Source organism: Triticum aestivum, chromosome 3D (genome assembly GCF_018294505.1).
Source record: "Triticum aestivum cultivar Chinese Spring chromosome 3D, IWGSC CS RefSeq v2.1, whole genome shotgun sequence".
Taxonomy (NCBI): Eukaryota; Viridiplantae; Streptophyta; class Magnoliopsida; order Poales; family Poaceae; genus Triticum; species Triticum aestivum.
Genome location: NC_057802.1, coordinates 476,969,982 through 476,994,557, shown reverse-complemented (window position 1 = coordinate 476,994,557; position 24,576 = coordinate 476,969,982).

Genomic DNA, 24,576 nt, shown 5'->3' with positions numbered 1-24,576 from the left:
CTTTGTAGATGGTCACATTACCATCTGCGTCCGTCTTCTTCTTAAAGATCCATTTGTTTTCTATGGCTCGCCGCTCATCGGGCAAGTCAGTCAAAGTCCATACTTTGTTTTCATACATGGATTCTATCTCGGATTTCATGGCTTCTAGCCATTTGTCGGAATCCGGGCCCGCCATCGCTTCTTCATAGTTCGAAGGTTCACCGTTGTCTAACAACATGATTTCCAGGACAGGGTTGCCGTACCACTCTGGTGCGGAACGTGTCCTTGTGGACCTACGAAGTTCAGTAACTTGATCTGAAGCTTCATGATCATCATCATTAACTTCCTCCCCAGTCGGTGTAGGCACCACAGGAACATTTTCCCGCGCTGCGCTACTTTCCGGTTCGGAAGGGGTGACTATCACCTCATCAAGTTCCACTTTCCTCCCACTCAATTCTTTCGAGAGAAACTCCTTCTCTAGAAAGGACCCGTTCTTGGCAACGAAGATCTTGCCTTCGGATCTGAGGTAGAAGGTATACCCAATAGTTTCCTTAGGGTATCCTATGAAGACGCATTTTTCCGATTTGGGTTCGAGCTTTTCAGGTTGAAGTTTCTTGACATAAGCATCGCATCCCCAAACTTTTAGAAACGACAGCTTAGGTTTCTTCCCAAACCATAATTCATACGGTGTCGTCTCAACGGATTTCGACGGAGCCCTATTTAAAGTGAATGCGGCAGTCTCTAAAGCATAACCCCAAAATGAGAGCGGTAAATCGGTAAGAGACATCATAGATCGCACCATATCCAATAGAGTGCGATTACGACGTTCGGACACACCATTTCTCTGAGGTGTTCCAGGCGGCGTGAGTTGTGAAACTATTCCACATTTCCTTAAGTGTGTACCAAATTCGTGACTTAAATATTCTCCACCACGATCTGATCGTAAGAATTTTATTTTCCTGTCACGTTGATTCTCGACTTCACTCTGAAATTCCTTGAACTTTTCAAAGGTTTCAGACTTGTGTTTCATTAGGTAGACATACCCATATCTACTTAAATCATCAGTGAGAGTGAGAACATAACGATATCCTCCGCGAGCCTCAACACTCATTGGACCGCACACATCGGTATGTATGATTTCCAATAAGTTGGTTGCTCGCTCCATTGTTCCGGAGAACGGAGTCTTGGTCATCTTACCCATGAGGCATGGTTCGCACGTGTCAAATGATTCGTAATCAAGAGACTCCAAAAGTCCATCTGCATGGAGCTTCTTCATGCGCTTGACACCAATGTGACCAAGGCGGCAGTGCCACAAGTATGTGGGACTATCGTTATCAACTTTACATCTTTTGGTATTCACACTATGAACATGTGTAACATCACGTTCGAGATTCATCAAAAATAAACCATTGACCAGCGGGGCATGACCATAAAACATATCTCTCAAATAAATAGAACAACCATTATTCTCAGATTTAAATGAGTAGCCATCTCGAATTAAACGAGATCCAGATACAATGTTCATGCTCAAAGCTGGCACTAAATAACAATTATTGAGGTTTAAAACTAATCCCGTGGGTAGATGCAGAGGTAGCGTGCCGACGGCGATCACATCGACCTTGGAACCATTCCCGACGCGCATCGTCACCTCGTCCTTTGCCAGTCTCCGTTTATTCCGTAGTTCCTGCTTTGAGTTACAAATATGAGCAACCGCACCGGTATCAAATACCCAGGAGCTACTACGAGTACTGGTAAGGTACACATCAATTACTTGTATATCACATATACCTTGGGTGTTGCCGGCCTTCTTCTTGTCCGCTAAATATTTGGGGCAGTTCCGCTTCCAGTGACCACTTCCCTTGCAATAAAAGCACTCAGTCTCGGGCTTGGGTCCATTCTTTGACTTCTTCCCGGTAACTGGTTTACCGGGCGCGGCAACTCCCTTGCCGTCCTTCTTGAAGTTCTTCTTACCCTTGCCCTTCTTGAACTTAGTGGTTTTATTCACCATCAACACTTGATGTTCTTTTCTGATCTCCCCTTCCGCTGATTTCAGCATTGAATATACCTCGGGAATGGTCTTTTCCATCCCCTGCATATTGTAGTTCATCACAAAGCTCTTGTAGCTTGGTGGAAGCGACTGGAGGATTCTGTCAATGACCGCGTCATCCGGGAGATTAACTCCCAGCTGAGACAAGCGGTTGTGCAACCCAGACATTCTGAGTATGTGCTCACTAACAGAACTGTTCTCCTCCATTTTACAGCTGAAGAACTTGTCGGAGACTTCATATCTCTCGACCCGGGCATGAGCTTGAAAAACCAGTTTCAGCTCCTCGAACATCTCATATGCTCCATGTTTCTCAAAACGCTTTTGGAGACCCGGTTCTAAGCTGTAAAGCATGCCGCACTGAACGAGGGAGTAATCATCAGCACGCTGCTGCCAAGCGTTCATAACGTCTTGGTTCTCAGGGATTGGTGCTTCACCTAGCGGTGCTTCTAAGACATAATCTTTCTTGGCTACTATGAGGATGAGCCTCAGGTTCCGGACCCAGTCCGTATAGTTGCTGCCATCATCTTTCAGCTTGGTTTTCTCTAGGAACGCGTTGAAATTGAGGACAACGTTGGCCATTTGATCTACAAGACATAGTGTAAAGATTTTAGACTAAGTTCATGATAATTGAGTTCATCTAATCAAATTATTTAATGAACTCCCACTCAGATAGACATCCCTCTAGTCATCTAAGTGAAACATGATCCGAGTCAACTAGGCCGTGTCCGATCATCACGTGAGACGGACTAGTCAAGATCGGTGAACATCTCCATGTTGATCGTATCTTCTATACGACTCATGCTCGACCTTTCGGTCCTCCGTGTTCCGAGGCCATGTCTGTACATGCTAGGCTCGTCAAGTCAACCTAAGTGTATTGCGTGTGTTCCGAGGCCATGTCTGTACATGCTAGGCTCGTCAACACCCGTTGTATTCGAACGTTAGAATCTATCACACCCGATCATCACGTGGTGCTTCGAAACAACGAACCTTCGCAACGGTGCACGGTTAGGGTGAACACTTTCTTGAAATTATTATAAGGGATCATCTTACTTACTACCGTCGTTCTAAGCAAATAAGATGCAAAATATGATAAACATCACATGCAATCAAATAGTGACATGATATGGCCAATATCATCATGCTCCTTTGATCTCCATCTTCGGGGCACCATGATTATCTTCGTCACCGGCATGACACCATGATCTCCATCATTGTGTCTTCATGAAGTTGTCACGCCAACGATTACTTCTACTTGTATGGCTAACGCGTTTAGCAACAAAGTAAAGTAAATTACATGGCGTTATTCAATGACACGCAGGTCATGCAAAATAATAAAGACAACTCCTATGGCTCTTGCCGGTTGTCATACTCATCGACATGCAAGTCGTGATTCCTATTACAAGAACAAGTTAGACGTCCTCTAATTGTTGTTGCAAGTTTTTACGTGGTTTGTAGGTTTCTAGCAAGAACGTTTTCTTACCTACGTATGACCACAACGTGATTTGCTAATTTCTATTTACCCTTCATAAGGACCCTTTTCATCGAATCCGTTCCGACTAAAGTAGGAGAGACAGACACCCGCTAGCCACCTTATGCAACTAGTGCATGTCAGTCGGTGGAACCTGTCTCACGTAAGCGTACGTGTAAGGTCGGTCCGGGCCGCTTCATCCTACAATGCCGCCGAAACAAGAAACGACTAGTAGCGGCAAGAAGAATTGGCAAACTCAACGCCCACAACTGCTTTGTGTTCTACTCGTGCATAGTAACTACGCATAGACCTGGCTCATGATGCCACTGTTGGGAATCGTAGCATAATTTTAAAATTTTCCTACGCTCACCAAGATGCATCTATGGAGTATACTAGCAACGAGGGGAAGGGAGTGCATCTACATACCCTTGTAGATCGCGAGCGGAAGCGTTCCAATGAACGTGGATGACGGAGTCGTACTCGCCGTGATCCAAATCACCGATGACCGAGTGCCGAACGGACGGCACCTCCGCGTTCAACACACGTACGGTGCAGCGACGTCTCCTCCTTCTTGATCCAGCAAGGGGGAAGGAGAGGTTGATGGAGATCCAACAGCACGACGGCGTGGTGGTGGATGTAGCGGGTCTCCGGCAGGGCTTCGCCGAGCTTCTGCGAGAGAGAGAGAGGTGTTGCAGGGGAGGAGGGAGGCGCCCAAGGCTGTTGTGTGCTGCCCTCCCTCCCCCCCCTTTATATAGGCCCCCTGGGGGGGCGCCGGCCCAAGAGATGGGATCTCAAGGGGGGCGGCGGCCACAAGGGGGGAAGGGGTTGCCTTGCCCCCCAAGGCAAGGGGGAACTCCCCCCCCTAGGGTTCCCAACCCTAGGCGCATGGGGGGAGGCCCAAGGGGGGCGCCCCAGCCCACTAAGGGCTGGTTCCCTTCCACTTTCAGCCCACGGGGCCCTCCGGGATAGGTGGCCCCACCCGGTGGACCCCCGGGACCCTTCCGGTGGTCCCGGTACAATACCGGTAACCCCCGAAACTTTCCCGGTGGCCGAAACTGGACTTCCTATATATAATTCTTCACCTCCGGACCATTCCGGAACCTCTCGTGACGTCCGGGATCTCATCCGGGACTCCGAACAACTTTCGGGTTTCCGCATACATATATCTCTACAACCCTAGCGTCACCGGACCTTAAGTGTGTAGACCCTACGGGTTCGGGAGACATGCAGACATGACCGAGACGCCTCTCCGGTCAATAACCAACAGCGGGATCTGGATACCCATGTTGGCTCCCACATGTTCCACGATGATCTCATCGGATGAACCACGGTGTCGAGGATTCAATCAATCCCGTATGCAATTCCCTTTGTCAATCGGTATGTTACTTGCCCGAGATTCGATCGTCGGTATCCCAATACCTTGTTCAATCTCGTTACCGGCAAGTCTCTTTACTCGTACCGCAATGCATGATCCCGTGACTAACGCCTTAGTCACATTGAGCTCATTATGATGATGCATTACCGAGTGGGCCCAGAGATACCTCTCCGTCACACGGAGTGACAAATCCCAGTCTCGATCCGTGCCAACCCAACAGACACTTTCGGAGATACCCGTAGTGCACCTTTATAGTCACCCAGTTACGTTGTGACGTTTGGCACACCCAAAGCACTCCTACGGTATCCGGGAGTTGCACGATCTCATGGTCTAAGGAAAAGATACTTGACATTGGAAAAGCTCTAGCAAACGAAACTACACGATCTTTTATGCTATGCTTAGGATTGGGTCTTGTCCATCACATCATTCTCCTAATGATGTGATCCCGTTATCAATGACATCCAATGTCCATAGTCAGGAAACCATGACTATCTGTTGATCAACGAGCTAGTCAACTAGAGGCTTACTAGGGACACGTTGTGGTCTATGTATTCACACATGTATTACGATTTCCGGACAATACAATTATAGCATGAATAATAGACAATTATCATGAACAAAGAAATATAATAATAACCATTTATTATTGCCTCTAGGGCATATTTCCAACAGTCTCCCACTTGCACTAGAGTCAATAATCTAGTTACATTGTGATGAATCGAACACCCATTGCGTCCTGGTGTTGATCATGTTTTGCCCTAGGGAGAGGTTTAGTCAACGGATCTGCTACATTCAGGTCCGTATGTACTTTACAAATATCTATGTCTCCATTTTGAACACTTTCACGAATGGAGTTGAAGCGACGCTTGATATGCCTGGTCTTCCTGTGAAACCTGGGCTCCTTCGCAAGGGCAATAGCTCCAGTGTTGTCACAGAAGAGAGTCATTGGGCCCGACGCATTGGGAATCACCCCTAGGTCGGTAATGAACTCCTTCATCCAGACTGCTTCCTGTGCTGCCTCCGAGGCTGCCATGTACTCCGCTTCACATGTAGATCCCGCCACGACGCTTTGCTTGCAACTGCACCAGCTTACTGCTCCTCCATTCAAAATATACACGTATCCGGTTTGTGACTTCGAGTCATCCAGATCTGTGTCGAAGCTAGCGTCGACGTAACCCTTTACGACGAGCTCTTCGTCACCTCCATAAACGAGAAACATATCCTTAGTCCTCTTCAGGTACTTCAGGATATTCTTGACCGCTGTCCAGTGTTCCTTGCCGGGATTACTTTGGTACCTTCCTACCAAACTTACGGCAAGGTTTACATCAGGTCTGGTACACAGCATGGCATACATAATAGACCCTATGGCCGAGGCATAGGGGATGACACTCATCTCTTCTATATCTTCTGCCGTGGTCGGGCATTGAGCCGTGCTCAATTGCACACCTTGCAATACAGGCAAGAACCCCTTCTTGGACTGATCCATATTGAACTTCTTCAATATCTTGTCAAGGTATGTACTCTGTGAAAGACCAATGAGGCGTCTTGATCTATCTCTATAGATCTTGATGCCTAATATATAAGCAGCTTCTCCAAGGTCCTTCATTGAAAAACACTTATTCAAATAGGCCTTTATACTTTCCAAGAATTCTATATCATTTCCCATCAATAATATGTCATCCACATATAATATGAGAAATGCTACAGAGCTCCCACTCACTTTCTTGTAAACACAGGCTTCTCCATAAGTCTGTGTAAACCCAAACGCTTTGATCATCTCATCAAAGCGAATGTTCCAACTCCGAGATGCTTGCACCAGCCCATAGATTGAGCGTTGGAGCTTGCATACTTTGTTAGCATTCTTAGGATCGACAAAACCTTCCGGCTGCATCATATACAACTCTTCCTTAAGGAAGCCGTTAAGGAATGCCGTTTTGACGTCCATCTGCCATATCTCATAATCATAGTATGCGGCAATTGCTAACATGATTCGGACGGACTTCAGCTTCGCTACGGGTGAGAAAGTCTCATCGTAGTCAACCCCTTGAACTTGTCGATAACCCTTAGCGACAAGTCGAGCTTTGTAGATGGTCACATTACCATCTGCGTCCGTCTTCTTCTTAAAGATCCATTTGTTTTCTATGGCTCGCCGCTCATCGGGCAAGTCAGTCAAAGTCCATACTTTGTTTTCATACATGGATTCTATCTCGGATTTCATGGCTTCTAGCCATTTGTCGGAATCCGGGCCCGCCATCGCTTCTTCATAGTTCGAAGGTTCACCGTTGTCTAACAACATGATTTCCAGGACAGGGTTGCCGTACCACTCTGGTGCGGAACGTGTCCTTGTGGACCTACGAAGTTCAGTAACTTGATCTGAAGCTTCATGATCATCATCATTAACTTCCTCCCCAGTCGGTGTAGGCACCACAGGAACATTTTCCCGCGCTGCGCTACTTTCCGGTTCGGAAGGGGTGACTATCACCTCATCAAGTTCCACTTTCCTCCCACTCAATTCTTTCGAGAGAAACTCCTTCTCTAGAAAGGACCCGTTCTTGGCAACGAAGATCTTGCCTTCGGATCTGAGGTAGAAGGTATACCCAATAGTTTCCTTAGGGTATCCTATGAAGACGCATTTTTCCGATTTGGGTTCGAGCTTTTCAGGTTGAAGTTTCTTGACATAAGCATCGCATCCCCAAACTTTTAGAAACGACAGCTTAGGTTTCTTCCCAAACCATAATTCATACGGTGTCGTCTCAACGGATTTCGACGGAGCCCTATTTAAAGTGAATGCGGCAGTCTCTAAAGCATAACCCCAAAATGAGAGCGGTAAATCGGTAAGAGACATCATAGATCGCACCATATCCAATAGAGTGCGATTACGACGTTCGGACACACCATTTCTCTGAGGTGTTCCAGGCGGCGTGAGTTGTGAAACTATTCCACATTTCCTTAAGTGTGTACCAAATTCGTGACTTAAATATTCTCCACCACGATCTGATCGTAAGAATTTTATTTTCCTGTCACGTTGATTCTCGACTTCACTCTGAAATTCCTTGAACTTTTCAAAGGTTTCAGACTTGTGTTTCATTAGGTAGACATACCCATATCTACTTAAATCATCAGTGAGAGTGAGAACATAACGATATCCTCCGCGAGCCTCAACACTCATTGGACCGCACACATCGGTATGTATGATTTCCAATAAGTTGGTTGCTCGCTCCATTGTTCCGGAGAACGGAGTCTTGGTCATCTTACCCATGAGGCATGGTTCGCACGTGTCAAATGATTCGTAATCAAGAGACTCCAAAAGTCCATCTGCATGGAGCTTCTTCATGCGCTTGACACCAATGTGACCAAGGCGGCAGTGCCACAAGTATGTGGGACTATCGTTATCAACTTTACATCTTTTGGTATTCACACTATGAACATGTGTAACATCACGTTCGAGATTCATCAAAAATAAACCATTGACCAGCGGGGCATGACCATAAAACATATCTCTCAAATAAATAGAACAACCATTATTCTCAGATTTAAATGAGTAGCCATCTCGAATTAAACGAGATCCAGATACAATGTTCATGCTCAAAGCTGGCACTAAATAACAATTATTGAGGTTTAAAACTAATCCCGTGGGTAGATGCAGAGGTAGCGTGCCGACGGCGATCACATCGACCTTGGAACCATTCCCGACGCGCATCGTCACCTCGTCCTTTGCCAGTCTCCGTTTATTCCGTAGTTCCTGCTTTGAGTTACAAATATGAGCAACCGCACCGGTATCAAATACCCAGGAGCTACTACGAGTACTGGTAAGGTACACATCAATTACTTGTATATCACATATACCTTGGGTGTTGCCGGCCTTCTTCTTGTCCGCTAAATATTTGGGGCAGTTCCGCTTCCAGTGACCACTTCCCTTGCAATAAAAGCACTCAGTCTCGGGCTTGGGTCCATTCTTTGACTTCTTCCCGGTAACTGGTTTACCGGGCGCGGCAACTCCCTTGCCGTCCTTCTTGAAGTTCTTCTTACCCTTGCCCTTCTTGAACTTAGTGGTTTTATTCACCATCAACACTTGATGTTCTTTTCTGATCTCCCCTTCCGCTGATTTCAGCATTGAATATACCTCGGGAATGGTCTTTTCCATCCCCTGCATATTGTAGTTCATCACAAAGCTCTTGTAGCTTGGTGGAAGCGACTGGAGGATTCTGTCAATGACCGCGTCATCCGGGAGATTAACTCCCAGCTGAGACAAGCGGTTGTGCAACCCAGACATTCTGAGTATGTGCTCACTAACAGAACTGTTCTCCTCCATTTTACAGCTGAAGAACTTGTCGGAGACTTCATATCTCTCGACCCGGGCATGAGCTTGAAAAACCAGTTTCAGCTCCTCGAACATCTCATATGCTCCATGTTTCTCAAAACGCTTTTGGAGACCCGGTTCTAAGCTGTAAAGCATGCCGCACTGAACGAGGGAGTAATCATCAGCACGCTGCTGCCAAGCGTTCATAACGTCTTGGTTCTCAGGGATTGGTGCTTCACCTAGCGGTGCTTCTAAGACATAATCTTTCTTGGCTACTATGAGGATGAGCCTCAGGTTCCGGACCCAGTCCGTATAGTTGCTGCCATCATCTTTCAGCTTGGTTTTCTCTAGGAACGCGTTGAAATTGAGGACAACGTTGGCCATTTGATCTACAAGACATAGTGTAAAGATTTTAGACTAAGTTCATGATAATTGAGTTCATCTAATCAAATTATTTAATGAACTCCCACTCAGATAGACATCCCTCTAGTCATCTAAGTGAAACATGATCCGAGTCAACTAGGCCGTGTCCGATCATCACGTGAGACGGACTAGTCAAGATCGGTGAACATCTCCATGTTGATCGTATCTTCTATACGACTCATGCTCGACCTTTCGGTCCTCCGTGTTCCGAGGCCATGTCTGTACATGCTAGGCTCGTCAAGTCAACCTAAGTGTATTGCGTGTGTTCCGAGGCCATGTCTGTACATGCTAGGCTCGTCAACACCCGTTGTATTCGAACGTTAGAATCTATCACACCCGATCATCACGTGGTGCTTCGAAACAACGAACCTTCGCAACGGTGCACAGTTAGGGTGAACACTTTCTTGAAATTATTATAAGGGATCATCTTACTTACTACCGTCGTTCTAAGCAAATAAGATGCAAAATATGATAAACATCACATGCAATCAAATAGTGACATGATATGGCCAATATCATCATGCTCCTTTGATCTCCATCTTCGGGGCACCATGATTATCTTCGTCACCGGCATGACACCATGATCTCCATCATTGTGTCTTCATGAAGTTGTCACGCCAACGATTACTTCTACTTGTATGGCTAACGCGTTTAGCAACAAAGTAAAGTAAATTACATGGCGTTATTCAATGACACGCAGGTCATGCAAAATAATAAAGACAACTCCTATGGCTCTTGCCGGTTGTCATACTCATCGACATGCAAGTCGTGATTCCTATTACAAGAACAAGTTAGACGTCCTCTAATTGTTGTTGCAAGTTTTTACGTGGTTTGTAGGTTTCTAGCAAGAACGTTTTCTTACCTACGTATGACCACAACGTGATTTGCTAATTTCTATTTACCCTTCATAAGGACCCTTTTCATCGAATCCGTTCCGACTAAAGTAGGAGAGACAGACACCCGCTAGCCACCTTATGCAACTAGTGCATGTCAGTCGGTGGAACCAGTCTCACGTAAGCGTACGTGTAAGGTCGGTCCGGGCCGCTTCATCCTACAATGCCGCCGAAACAAGAAACAACTAGTAGCGGCAAGAAGAATTGGCAAACTCAACGCCCACAACTGCTTTGTGTTCTACTCGTTCATAGTAAGTACGCATAGACCTGGCTCATGATGCCACTGTTGGGAATCGTAGCATAATTTTAAAATTTTCCTACGTTCACCAAGATGCATCTATGGAGTATACTAGCAACGAGGGGAAGGGAGTGCATCTACATACCCTTGTAGATCGCGAGCGGACGCGTTCCAATGAACGTGGATGACGGAGTCGTACTCGCCGTGATCCAAATCACCGATGACCGAGTGCCGAACGGACGGCACCTCCGCGTTCAACACACGTACGGTGCAGCGACGTCTCCTCCTTCTTGATCCAGCAAGGGGGAAGGAGAGGTTGATGGAGATCCAACAGCACGACGGCGTGGTGGTGGATGTAGCGGGTCTCGGCAGGGCTTTGCTAAGCTTCTGCGAGAGAGAGAGAGAGAGAGAGAGAGAGAGAGAGAGAGAGAGAGAGGTGTTGCAGGGGAGGAGGGAGGCGCCCAAGGCTGTTGTGTGCTGCCCTCCCTCCCCCCCCTTTATATAGGCCCCCTGGGGGGGCGCCGGCCCCAAGAGATGGGATCTCAAGGGGGGGGCGGCCACAAGGGGGGAAGGGGTTGCCTTGCCCCCCAAGGCAAGGGGGAACTCCCCCCCCCTAGGGTTCCCAACCCTAGGCGCATGGGGGGAGGCCCAAGGGGGGGCGCCCCAGCCCACTAAGGGCTGGTTCCCTTCCACTTTCAGCCCACGGGGCCCTCCGGGATAGGTGGCCCCACCCGGTGGACCCCCGGGACCCTTCCGGTGGTCCCGGTACAATACCGGTAACCCCCGAAACTTTCCCGGTGGCCGAAACTGGACTTCCTATATATAATTCTTCACCTCCGGACCATTCCGGAACCTCTCGTGACGTCCGGGATCTCATCTGGGACTCCGAACAACTTTCGGGTTTCCGCATACATATATCTCTACAACCCTAGCGTCACCGGACCTTAAGTGTGTAGACCCTACGGGTTCGGGAGACATGCAGACATGACCGAGACGCCTCTCCGGTCAATAACCAACAGCGGGATCTGGATACCCATGTTGGCTCCCACATGTTCCACGATGATCTCATCGGATGAACCACGGTGTCGAGGATTCAATCAATCCCGTATACAATTCCCTTTGTCAATCGGTATGTTACTTGCCCGAGATTCGATCGTCGGTATCCCAATACCTTGTTCAATCTCGTTACCGGCAAGTCTCTTTACTCGTACCGCAATGCATGATCCCGTGACTAACGCCTTAGTCACATTGAGCTCATTATGATGATGCATTACCGAGTGGGCCCAGAGATACCTCTCCGTCACACGGAGTGACAAATCCCAGTCTCGATCCGTGCCAACCCAACAGACACTTTCGGAGATACCCGTAGTGCACCTTTATAGTCACCCAGTTACGTTGTGACGTTTGGCACACCCAAAGCACTCCTACGGTATCCGGGAGTTGCACGATCTCATGGTCTAAGGAAAAGATACTTGACATTGGAAAAGCTCTAGCAAACGAAACTACACGATCTTTTATGCTATGCTTAGGATTGGGTCTTGTCCATCACATCATTCTCCTAATGATGTGATCCCGTTATCAATGACATCCAATGTCCATAGTCAGGAAACCATGACTATCTGTTGATCAACGAGCTAGTCAACTAGAGGCTTACTAGGGACACGTTGTGGTCTATGTATTCACACATGTATTACGATTTCCGGACAATACAATTATAGCATGAATAATAGACAATTATCATGAACAAAGAAATATAATAATAACCATTTATTATTGCCTCTAGGGCATATTTCCAACACAAACTAGCCCGCCTAGGATTTGTACTCCCTCCGTTTCAGGCCTCCTTTGGTTCATAGGATAGACATTTTATAGGAATAGAAAAATCATAGGAAGTGAGATGACATGCATCTCAATTCCTGTAGAGGAAAAGATGTCATTTGGTGCATAGGATAGGAATTTTTCCATTGAGTCTAGGCTAATGTTTTTTTCCTCCAAAATATGAAGGATTGATTTCTATCCTACATAGGAATAGGAATCCATTCCTACAGACCAAAGGGCTTCAAAGTGATTTTTCCTTTGCAAATCCTATCCTATAGAATTCCTATAAAATTCCTACAAACCGAAGGAGGCCGAACGTATCCGTGTCGACTATGACCGATCGCTAAGCCTACAATTTTAGGAGCTTGGGCTATTGGCCGATCGACGACGGATCAGTATAAGCGTACCACGAGCTCATCAGCCCCAACGTTTATCTTCGGTGAGTGTTTTGCAAGTACTATAGCTCGCACAGTAGCTAGCCTACTAACACCAAGAATCATCAAACAAGCCCTGCTGATATGATAAACAGTTCAAACTTACATCTAAGCATGCCATATATTACATCAAAAGCTGGTGAGGATACATCTGTTTCCACAACTCGGAGAGGGTTCGCATGATTCACTATCAAACAAAAGTACCAAGTACCGCCCACACATGACAGTGCACTAGCCCTAAGATGGTTTGATAACACGCATCATTCTGGTAATTAAACACAATGCAAACTACCTTGAAGGATTAGCGCGACCAACTATTTCTTGTCATCGATCTCTCGGGCAATGAGCACAGCACGGACAGCGGCATGGGAATCGATCTTTGGGGCGATGTCCACCACGACATCGGAATCGATCTCTGGGCGATGTCCACAGGATGGACAGCGGCATCGGAATCGATCTCCGAGGCGATGTCAACAGGACGGACCGCGACATAAAAAATGATCTCTGGGGCGTTTTCCACAGGACGGGCCGCGACATCGGAATCATCAAGGACGTCCACCGGCACCTGCACAACCCTAACATATTAGCAAGCACATTGCAAATAATCAAAAACCACAACTATGGTAAGCCATTATTTTTACCTTGTGCAGCTCACCGGGGGATCCCATCCCTCCGGGGGCCATCTCCTCGTCCTCGATGGGGGCCATCACCTTGCCAGGGGAATACTGCTTCTCAACGGCGACTGTCTCCTCAAACTCGGCCTTGAGCCTCGCATAGGTGGCCATTAGAGTTTCTGGGGTAGGCACGGTGGGGCCCTTGCTGTTCTTCCAACTTTCTTTGAGGAGTTCGTCCACCAACGTCGTCAACTCTTTGGCTAGTGCTTGTTTCTTGGAGTTCTTCGTCTGCATGGGTTGGCCCGCCAACATGGTCAACTCGTTGGTCGGGGCTCGCTTCCTGGAGAGTTTCCCTAGTGCTCCAGGATCCATCAATGAACTGACAAACAAAAAGCAATCGAAAGGAAACCACAATCGCAATGAAAACGGGAAAAGAATAGGCTGTGAGAATTGGTCAGTGCTTCGCAAAAAGAAGATTCTTGGAATGAAAATATAGTAGCATCACTGATTCGACCACCTTTCCTTTCTCGGTACAGAAGAAAAATGGCAGAAGTGAGTAGCCTGGAGTGAGGTTTTCTTCAAGAAAGGGGAGAAAGGGCTTCAACGAGCGTTCTAGTGAAATGATGGTTGCTTCGTCCAGTCCAACTTCGAGGCCACTTTACCACTGCTGGTAAAGGTGTGGGTTTTGTGATATGACGGGTCATGACGGCCACACCGGGGTGACCGGTGAGTCTCGACTGTAGCACCTCACTGTGATTTGGTGGATGGCACGCGGGCCCGGATGCTTTGTGATATGCTTTGATGCTTTGATGTTTGGTAGGGTGTATGAAGGGTGCATGAGTCCACACTAGCTTAACACAAATACACTAGGAGCATGCATGAGAAGAGCATGCATGAAGAGGGGTGCTGGGATGAGCATGCACGAAGAGGGAACAACTACGCTGAGATGAGAATGCAACCAAACACACTGTGGCGAGCGTTCGCAACTGCCATGTTTGGGTTGCGCTTGGCTCTTCGCCTCTTCGAGAAAACGAACAATGATGTTACTACTACTTCTACAGTATCGAATCCACTGCTGCATGTCCGTCCACCGCGTGCGGGAGGGATAGCTTGTTGTATACTCTATATTTGCTGCAACCTCTAACATTTACCCCACCACAAATTAAAATATATATTCCTGTCTTGACCAGATGAGCGTGCAAACTACAATCACCAGGATGACAGGTAGGGCCAGAAGATTATTTTAATAAAAAAAGCATGGAGCCGACCCCAACGATTTTAAGCTTACAGGCACGGTACACGCTATCCTAGACTACTCTACACATGAAACTGCCACACGAGCGTCCGGGCTGCGCTTGGCTCTTCGCCTCTTCGGGAAGTCGAACAATGATGGAGTACTACTGCAGTGGAGGAGTACTACAGTATGCTTCTGGCCATCTGACACCGATTGAACTGCTGCATGTCCACCGCGTGCGGGAGGGAGAGCGTGTAGCGAACGAAAGCTTCTCCTAGTCCTGCCAGCCACCACGCTCATGGGCGAGGGAGGGACGCAGCTTCATTGACTTACTGCTCCTGCCTTTGCGTGTATGACAGGTGGGCCCAACAGGTGGGTGGCCCACCTGTCATGCAGCCAAAGGCAGGTGCGGTTAAGGCGAGAGGGCGTTGTAGTAATCAAACTTCTCGGTCTTGTACGAGTTGACGCGACACATCAAAGCACTGCACTCGATATATTTCAATAATTTGCGTTTACCGATGCATTAATTACAACGCATGCATGCATGCCGTGACTCTCCTTTTGATACTTGCATGTGTTGATTTAATGCACCTTGCCAAATTTTGACTATAAATTTAACTAACCAAATGTTCATGCATGTCACAAAAAATTACATAATTGAAAACTATGTTCAAATACGAATCAAACGATATAATTTTTGTTAACATGCACTAACATTTTGTCAGTTAAATCTTTGGTCAAAATTTAGCACCAATTACAAAGGGGCCCAATAAATATTGTACTCTCACATTTTGTTTTGAGGATACTCCCACATAGAAAATATAAATAATAATGCATGTTGGGGCAGCCCACGTTTCCGATAATTTTAGCCGTGGGCTTGTTCACAAATTTTACGAGGGGGTGGTTGTTCATTTAATGGAGGGTCTTGTACCAGACTTGAACGATACAAAGTGCGACCTGGCACACCGTAACACCACTTGGAATAAGCGGGTAGCTATCTCAAAAAACAATCAACAACTCAAAAAAATGGCGACCTAGCACGTACACAATTTTAAACGATTGTTTTGATGGAGTGAAAAAGGAAAACTACCCCACTACGTATATATAGGCCGGAGCCTCCGCGCTTGCTTGCTAGGGTTGCTCTATTCACACACTCTCATCCTCTCCAGATCTAAACAAGATAGCGGTGGTAACACTGTCTTTCTCCCTTCAAAAAACACTGTCTTTCTATCCTCACCGCTGGTTACAGATCCGGACGTATCCCCCTCCGCCGGTGAAGGGGAGGAGGGGCAGCGTTTAGGCCGTCGTCGACAGCGAGGGAGGAGACCCACTGCCGCCGCACCGTTATCTCTGGCCGAGCGCCGGCGCGGGAGGTCCTCCGAACCCTTCGTCGTTGCCCTAGTGTGGGCGGATCCGGCCTCCCGCCGCCCACCTATCCACATCCCGACGACCTTCAGGTATATCTTCCTTCGAAACCGCCCTAGCTCTACTTCCCCGGCTCGCTATGTCGCTGCATGTGCATCATTTTCTACCTCTCAGCCCCTCTCGATCGGATGGTCAAACGACACATATTTTTTCTTCTATTGTTAGAGGTAAAGCTACTTCATGGAGTCGAATCTTGTACTTGGTTCAAACAAGAAATAAAGTGGGGGTGGGGGAATTTAGTATGTACATCGGACTTGGTACAAACAGGAAGGATAGGGGGTGAAAGTAGTACAGACTGGTCATCCAACCGGTCTCTTGGTCGAAAAGGGAAATATAGGGGAAACGCTGTACACAGTGGTATGACTAGGACTAGATTTGCTATCCACACATAAGATGGCTGCATGCATCATTATGATGCAGAGGCCGGGGGCACGCCTCCATTTCCAAAAAAACATAGGAGTAGGTGGCTAGAGTGAACAAAAATGGGACCAACCCAGATATGTTTCTTGGATGTTTGTTTCTCGGGGCAACAAACTCTGAATCACCACTTTATGCCCCGGTTTAGGTACATGGTGCTGGACTGCTGGTGCACCCACTGTCCCATGCCCTTATACCAAATATTTAGCTGTTCTTAATCTAATGCCCCTGGTAAAATGAAGCCATGCCACTGTTATAAGCCATGACAAGTTTAGCCAAATGTTTTTGCCTGTAATTGTTTGAGACTCTGACTGTTTCCTCTGTAGCTATTTGTGCAAACAGGGATATCCATTTCACCTGGTTGCTGTTGTGACCTTTTGGTGCACTGCACAAAACACTTCTTAAAAGAAGTGACTTTTGTGTTGTTTAACTGGAATGTCAGAATGGAACAGTTGGTTCATTTCGGTGGAACTGCACAAAGGGAGATCTGTGTTCCAATCCTCATCATCCATATTGGCACCATAACCTTCCTTTAGGTAAGAATGATATTTAATGCATGTGTTCATCTCTATTTTGCGACTGCCATGAGAAAATAATGCTATTGTTTACTAGTACACTTGTACTCCCTCACTGACAAAACCAATTCTGAAATAGAAGGCCAATCATGTACTTGGTTTCACCAACTGGTGAGGAGAAAGAGAAACAGAGCATGAAGAGGAAGAAGAAGAAGAATAAACAGTGCCAAGGTGATATTGCTGAAGCCGAGGCCTCAGTCGAGGCCATTCAAGGGCTCCGGCAACGTCTACCTTACATGTGAGACGATCCTCCAGGGAGCCCTTCCACTTCTGCGTATTGTCCATGATGAATTTGATGCTACTGTTAGAGTAATATGCTAATGTCTTTCTATCCTTTCTCACTAAGCTAATGAAGGTTTCACCTTGTTCCTACTTGTGCAAACAGGGATCATGTTGTGCCAATCATACATTTTAGTGGAACTACACAAGACAATACAATGAACTGTATCCCAGCCAGTGCTTTAACTCTGCTGGAAGTTCTTGATAATCTTTCGATATAATCTCAGCACTGGTAAACAAGAGTGATTTCAACCATACATTTGAAGTGCACAAAAATATATACTATTGAGTGATTCCAGTGAGTGCTTTATCATCTCTTCTGGGACTACATGAATAAGCTTTTTTGCTCAGGTTGGTACCGGCCTAAGGCCTTCATCCATATTAGTTTGTTGTCATCTCTATTTGTATCGTGCTACTGTCATGAGAAACTCCTTTATCTTTGCACGTTAAAGTTTTGCAACCTATGATACATGGCAATGCTTTGAGTGTTGAGCTAATTGGCACTGATTAAATAAACTAATACCTCTCTTTAAGCAAGACTACTATGTTGCTAACTTTACCCATTAAGATAATGAGGGTGCTTCTATTTGTTAGTGTATGTTTCATCAACTAGTCCCACTATTACAGTAATCTCACTCTCTCAATATATGTGCCAACAGGGATGCTCGATTTTGGTGGAACTGCACAAAAACTTTGGGTGCTTCATTGCCTCGACAGCTTCCTTCCTTTCCTGTCAGTCGCTAATCTCGGCTTGCTTCCTTCCTTTGCTGTCAGTCGCTTGGCTTATCTCGGCTTCCAGTCAAAGGAAATAGTAATTGATATGCTACCTCACACAGGTTGGTACTGGTCTTTATCCTGATTATTGTGCTTGTCATATGTATTGGTAATTTGGTATTGTGCTACTGTTTGCCGATTTCATAAAGGTGTAACTTGGAGCCTGAACTCGCAGGCAAATCATTACATTGGGTGATTTCAGTAGAACTGCACAAAAAGATCAGATGGACAGGTACTTATGCTGCTGCTATGTACTCCAAAGTTCACTCAGACAAGCATCGATGTTGACAAGAAGAAGTGCCTATATTCATTCGAGTATCAACCGGCGTCAACCAGTTGTCAAACTCCAAGTATTAGGAGAGTGAACGCCAAAAATATTGCTTGGCGCATAGCCCAGAAAAACGCAGTCCAGTCTTTGGTCCCAACTTGTGCCTTTTGGTTATCGGCACATATGGTAGCGAACTGTATGGCATGGAGTCTAAAGATTCCAGACAAGTTGGTTGACGCGTATATTCATCTGGCACTTAATCAGTCTGCACGCCAGGGATGCTCCATTTCAGTTGAACTGCACAAAAAATTTGGGTGGTTCATTTTCTCAACCGCCTCCTTTCTTGTCTGCAATGTAGAATTTTGGCGAGCTACAGGACCAAGATGAGCCAGTAAACTAGTTGGATGAAAGTAGTGGCCAAGTTGCTCAAACCTCCCTCGGCACGAGGCCACTATTTGAGGATAAACCTACAAGCAAAGTTCAGATTGTCTGTGCTGCCTCTTATGTACTCGAAAGTTTACTCGTACAAGCATTAATTTTAGCAAGAAGTACCTCCGACTGAACACCATTTACCAGTCTGTACCCTAGGTAATTAAAGTTCGTCCATGGATGATATTGGCTGTGATCTCAATCATTTGGTTGCATAAACATACTGAACATGTGTATATCTGAATCTTTTTGTGAATTATCTATGAATATTGTCGTGTGATCTATCAATCATTTGGATGCATAGACATGCTGAACTTGTGTATATATGAATCTTTTGAGTTGTTGATTGTGAATGTTGGCTATGAATATGAACGTGTCCTGTGAACCTGAGTTTGATACGAATGTTTACCTGTTCTGTTGTACTTGTGTGTGAACTTGTTAGTATGTCTAGCTGTGGGATTTGTGATGTGTGGGTGTCAACGGCACACCTTCTTCCCGAGAAGAATTGCACCTGCTTTGTTAGGGTAGCAACGGCGCATCAGCTCTTTTTTATATTTTTGCTCTGTCTTCCCCCTCCCCCGCTCAACCCCTGCCGTAATGTTTTCGGCCTCAAAACAAGCATAATGGCTGCGTTGTTTTTGGGGCTTGATGAAAAATCGAGTGCTGGTTTCTGTAGGTTGGCCCGCCCAGAAAATGGGTTGCTGGTCCACCACGGACTGGGAGGCTAAAAATAAAAGTTGTATGGTACAGAGGCAAGTAAACGCCATCGAGAGCCATCCACTGAAGAAGAAAAATCGCGTCTGATGTGCTTCTTCAGTCGGGCTGCCGGCCCCCTCTTTAATCCAGTTCGCTCGGGGATCTAGCTGGTAATATCATTTTTTTCCAGAGGGCGAACAAGTATCAGCTAGGCCTAGGTATGCGTAGCCCACGACATACGGAGACAGTGGTTTCAACTTATTTTTTGAGGTCCATACCGGCCTATGGGCCTCCCAGCGTAGGTTTTATTTTTTCTTAAAGATCGGCAACCCAATGTATTTTCTTAATAAAATGCAGATCTCTGTTCTATTTATCTATATATAAGAATAATAACGCTGTGTCCAATTTATGTTTTCCCTTCTAACCACATTATATATATTTACATTATTACTATTATTGTATATTTTATAGAGACTTATATATACATTATAAAAACATCCCACGTGTTATTAACTTATAAAAGTAAATGTTTAACAGAAGTTGGCAAGGAAAATCCTGGTTGTTTTTGACTCACAGGTAGGAAAATCCTGGTGATTGCGTACAAAAGCTTGCGAAGATTTTAAGGACCAATGTAATAATAACGCGCTCATTTTTATTTTGAGCAATAACTCGCTAATTTGTTAATTTTATATATAAAAAATGTGTCGCAACGGTTTATTTTTTGATATTAATTGCTCCTTCTAACCTAACATTATATATAGAATGAGCCCAGGTAATTCATGTATTTCAAGAAAGTGCAAATGGGCTGAGATTTCTTAGAAAATATTAAATGGGCCGCATTGACGTGAAATTATTTGTTCACCCAGCCCAGCAAATGGACTGTACATTCTAGAAAACATGGGTTAAATATATACCACATTTTTGCAGGCTGACATGTGGGACAATAGGTCGAAGCCTACACAGGGCGTTGTTAACTTGGTCAACAAATGATTATGACATCCACAGCCATTGGATTTATATCCAACGGCCGGCATGCACCTTCAATCTCTCGTCTTCTTCCTCCAGCGTCGCCGGGACCGCCTGGTCCGGCCTCCGGCGGCTAGCGGCTCTGCTTAGCACGCATCGCTGTGAAGCGCTACCCCACCGTCGGCCGGGCTATCCCTCCACCCCTCCACACCTCCTGTTATTCTCCACCGACTGCAGCCCCACGCCGCACCAGAACCAGTTATAACCCTTGTACTCCTCTCAATCTGCGCTCCACTGCCGCATCTTCCCATCTCTGGGTCGTTCCCGTCCGGGGCCTCGCCGTCGTCCACCGCCTCGCTGCGCTCGGCGCGGCGTGGTCAACAAACGAGAGTCATCGGAAGAGGACTGGAGAGCCTGATGGCTGGGACCCACGAGGTCCATGGTCGCACACAAGGAAAGTTCCTCCTTATTAAGCTAAAAAAATGTTTCCTCCCCCTGACAGCTAGGACCCACCGGCTGTATCTTCACATGGAAGGAAGTGCCTCCTTGTTATGCGAAAAAAAACTATTCCTCCCGTTGACAGCTGGGACCCGTCAGATTTGGTGGCTGACTTGTGGGCCTACTAAGCGGACGTGTACGCAGGGCTTTGTCAACTTAATCAACAAATGATTCTAGCAGTTGGACCGTTGGATGTTAATCCAACAGCCGTGCTCCTTCTTCAACCTCTGTTCTTGCTCCTGTCTCCCGTGGGCGGCAGTGCTGCCGCGCACCCGAACCAGTCAAGTTTCCCACTCCTCTCCATCTGCGACTCCACTGTCGCGTCTTCCCCATCTCCGGGTCGTTCCAGTCTGGGGCCTCACCGTCGTCCACCGGCCTTGGTGCGCTCGGCACGGTGTGGTCAACGTGGTCAATAAACGAGAGTCGTCAGAAGATGACAGTACGTGAGAGGCTGACAGTGGGGACGCACCACGCCCATGGACGCATGCATGCAACTGCATCCTTTTTACCCTGAAAAATAATGTTTTCTCCCCTGACTGCTGGGACCCACCAGCTACATCTTCGCACGCAAGGAAGTGTGTCCTTATTACGCCAAAAAGAATGAATACTACCGCTGACAGCTCAGACCCACCAGCTATACCTTCGCACGCAAGGAAGTGCCTCCTTATTACGCACAAAAAAAATGAATACGCCCCTGCTAGCGGGACCCACCATAGTGGGAGGCTGACTTGTGGAAGCTGACGCGGACGGAGGGCTTTGTCAACTTAGTCAATATGAACGATTCTAGCTCCAGTGACCGTACGATGTCCATCCAACGGCCGTAGTGCTTCTTCAACCTCTGTTCTTCTTGCTCCAGCCGCCCAAACAAGCGTTGGCCGTGTCGCCTGCTCCTGCCTCTAGTGTCCGGCTATGCTGCCACCGCTAGCCATGCCATCCCTCTATACGCACCCACACCTCCTGTTATTCTCCGGCAACGGCAGCCTCACATTGCAGCCGAAGCAGTCAACCCACGTACTCCCCTCCGCGTGGGCATCCACTGTCGCATCTTCCCCGGCTCCGCGTCGTCCCCTTCCTAGGCCTCGCCGTCGTCCACCGCCCTAGTGCTCTCGGCGCAGCGTGGTCAATGTGGTCAACGAACGACTTCTGTCGGAAGAGTAATGTACGTGGAGAGGCTGACAGCTGGGTCCATAGCCGCAGCAAGGAAGTGCCTCCTTATTACGCGCAAAATAATTATTCCTCCACCTGACAGCAAGGACCCATCGGATGGGCCACCGTATTTCGTGAAAAAAAACGCTTCCCCCCTAACTGCTGGGACCCACCAGCTACATCTTCGCACGCAAGGACGTGCCTGACAGTCGGGACCCACCTGGTCGAAGCGTACGTAGCGTTGTCATTCTAGTGGCGAACGTGTACGTACATACTGGTCGATCGGTCTGTCTGCAGGCTGCAGTGATGAACCGTGGCCGAGTAAGGAAGGGCACGTGTCGTAGTAGAGACGCGCACGTAGCATGTACACGTACGTCCAGCGGCCAGGGTGCAAGAAAGAAAATACAGCCACGTACGTACATACTGGCGGGGTCTCGAACGCCTACTCGCGCATACGTATGGCCAGGGCTCGTGTACATGGCTGGGTCGGAACGGAGAAGCTGCGCCGTCGTCGTGATCATGGGGAGGCAACTGGTTGGGTCAGAATGCAATGCGTCGTCGTGTTCATCGGGAGCCAACCGGCTTGGACGGAACAGCCGATGGAAACGAGGCCTGGCGTACCGCAGAACGGAGGAAACGGCCTTGTGTTCGACCAGCCACGGTGGAAACGGGATCCTGTTCATCAGGAGGGGCCTGGCGTACCGCAAAACGAAGGAAACGGACCTCCTACGATCGAAACGGGGTCCTGTTGATCGGGAGGGGTGTGGCGTACCACAAAACGGAGGAAACGGACTTGTGTTGGAGCGCTACGGTCGAAACGGGGGTCCTATTCATCGGGAGGGCTGTGGCGTACCGCACAACGGGACTCCACGGGATACTGTTCATCTCCACCGCCGACCTCCTCCACGGGCTACTGTTCATCCACTGTCGACCTCCTCCAGCCTCCACCTGCGACTGTTCATCCACGGGCTCCTGTTCATCCAGCCTCCACCGCGCGTTCCTCCACCGGTACTGTTCAACCAGCCCTCTCCACGGGGTCCTGTTCAACCACCCCTCCACGGGCTACTGTTCATCCAGCCCTCCACCGGCTACTGTTCAACCAGCCCTCCACGGGGTCCTGTTCATCCACCGGATAAATCGATCGGGGTACTGTTCATCCAGCGGCAACGGCCTCTACTACCACGGGGTCCTGTTCATCCAACCCCCCACCAGGAACTGTTCATCCAAACCCCCTCAACAACGCTCACTGTTCATCAAGGGAAGGAGGCAGCAGTGTTAGATCGGCTTTAGTTAGCAGCAGTAGCGAAGGAATCACTCGGGTTCAGTTAACAGCAAGGGATCGATCGATCGCTTGGGTTCAGTAACGGGTAGCCTGCAGTGCAATCGCTCGGGTTAAGTTAGAGCCCAACGCCTTGCTCGGGTTTAGTTAGAGCGCAACGCCTCGCACACACGCGCATACGTACGAGAGAAACGAGCATCACTCGGCCCCCGACCACCCACCGTAACCGGGAACTCCCCCGATATTTTCCTCGCCCTCGCTTCTACCACGGTTTTCTCCGTCATGGACGGCCCAAAGAATGTCATGCAGCTGCGTCTCCGGCCCGCCCAGGACGAAAAGCCCATTTTCTGTCATGATTTTTTGTCATAGAAGCAGGAGCCCACCACATCTATGACGATACCAGGTTTTGTCACAATTATCTTCATAGAAGTGTCATAAGTATGACAGGAAAAAATTCGTTCGGCCCAAAATGTCACGGATGTGTCTTTTTTTGTAGTGTTGGCAACGTCAACAAAGGTATATTTGATATACATGTTATTGATGTGTACCTTACTAATGCTCGTAGTAGCACCTGGGTATTTGATACTGGTTCGGTTGCTAATATTTGTAACTCGAAACAGGAGCTGCAGAATAAATGGAGACTAGCTAAGGATGAGGTGACGATGCATTGGAAATGGTTCCAAGGTTCATGTGATCGTCGTCGGCATGCTCCCTCTATGTCTACCTTCGGGATTAGTTTTGAACCTGAATAATTGTTATTTGGTGCATGCGTTAAGCATGAACATTATATCTGGATCTTGTTTATTGCGAGGCGGTTATTCATTTAAGTCGGAGAATAATGGTTATTCTATTTATATGAATAATATATTTTATGGACATGCACCCCTTGTGAATGTTTATTCTTGTTGAATCTCAATCGTAGTGATACACATGTTCATAATATTGATGCCAAAAGATGCAAAGTTAATGATGATAGTACCACATACTTGTGGCACTGCCGC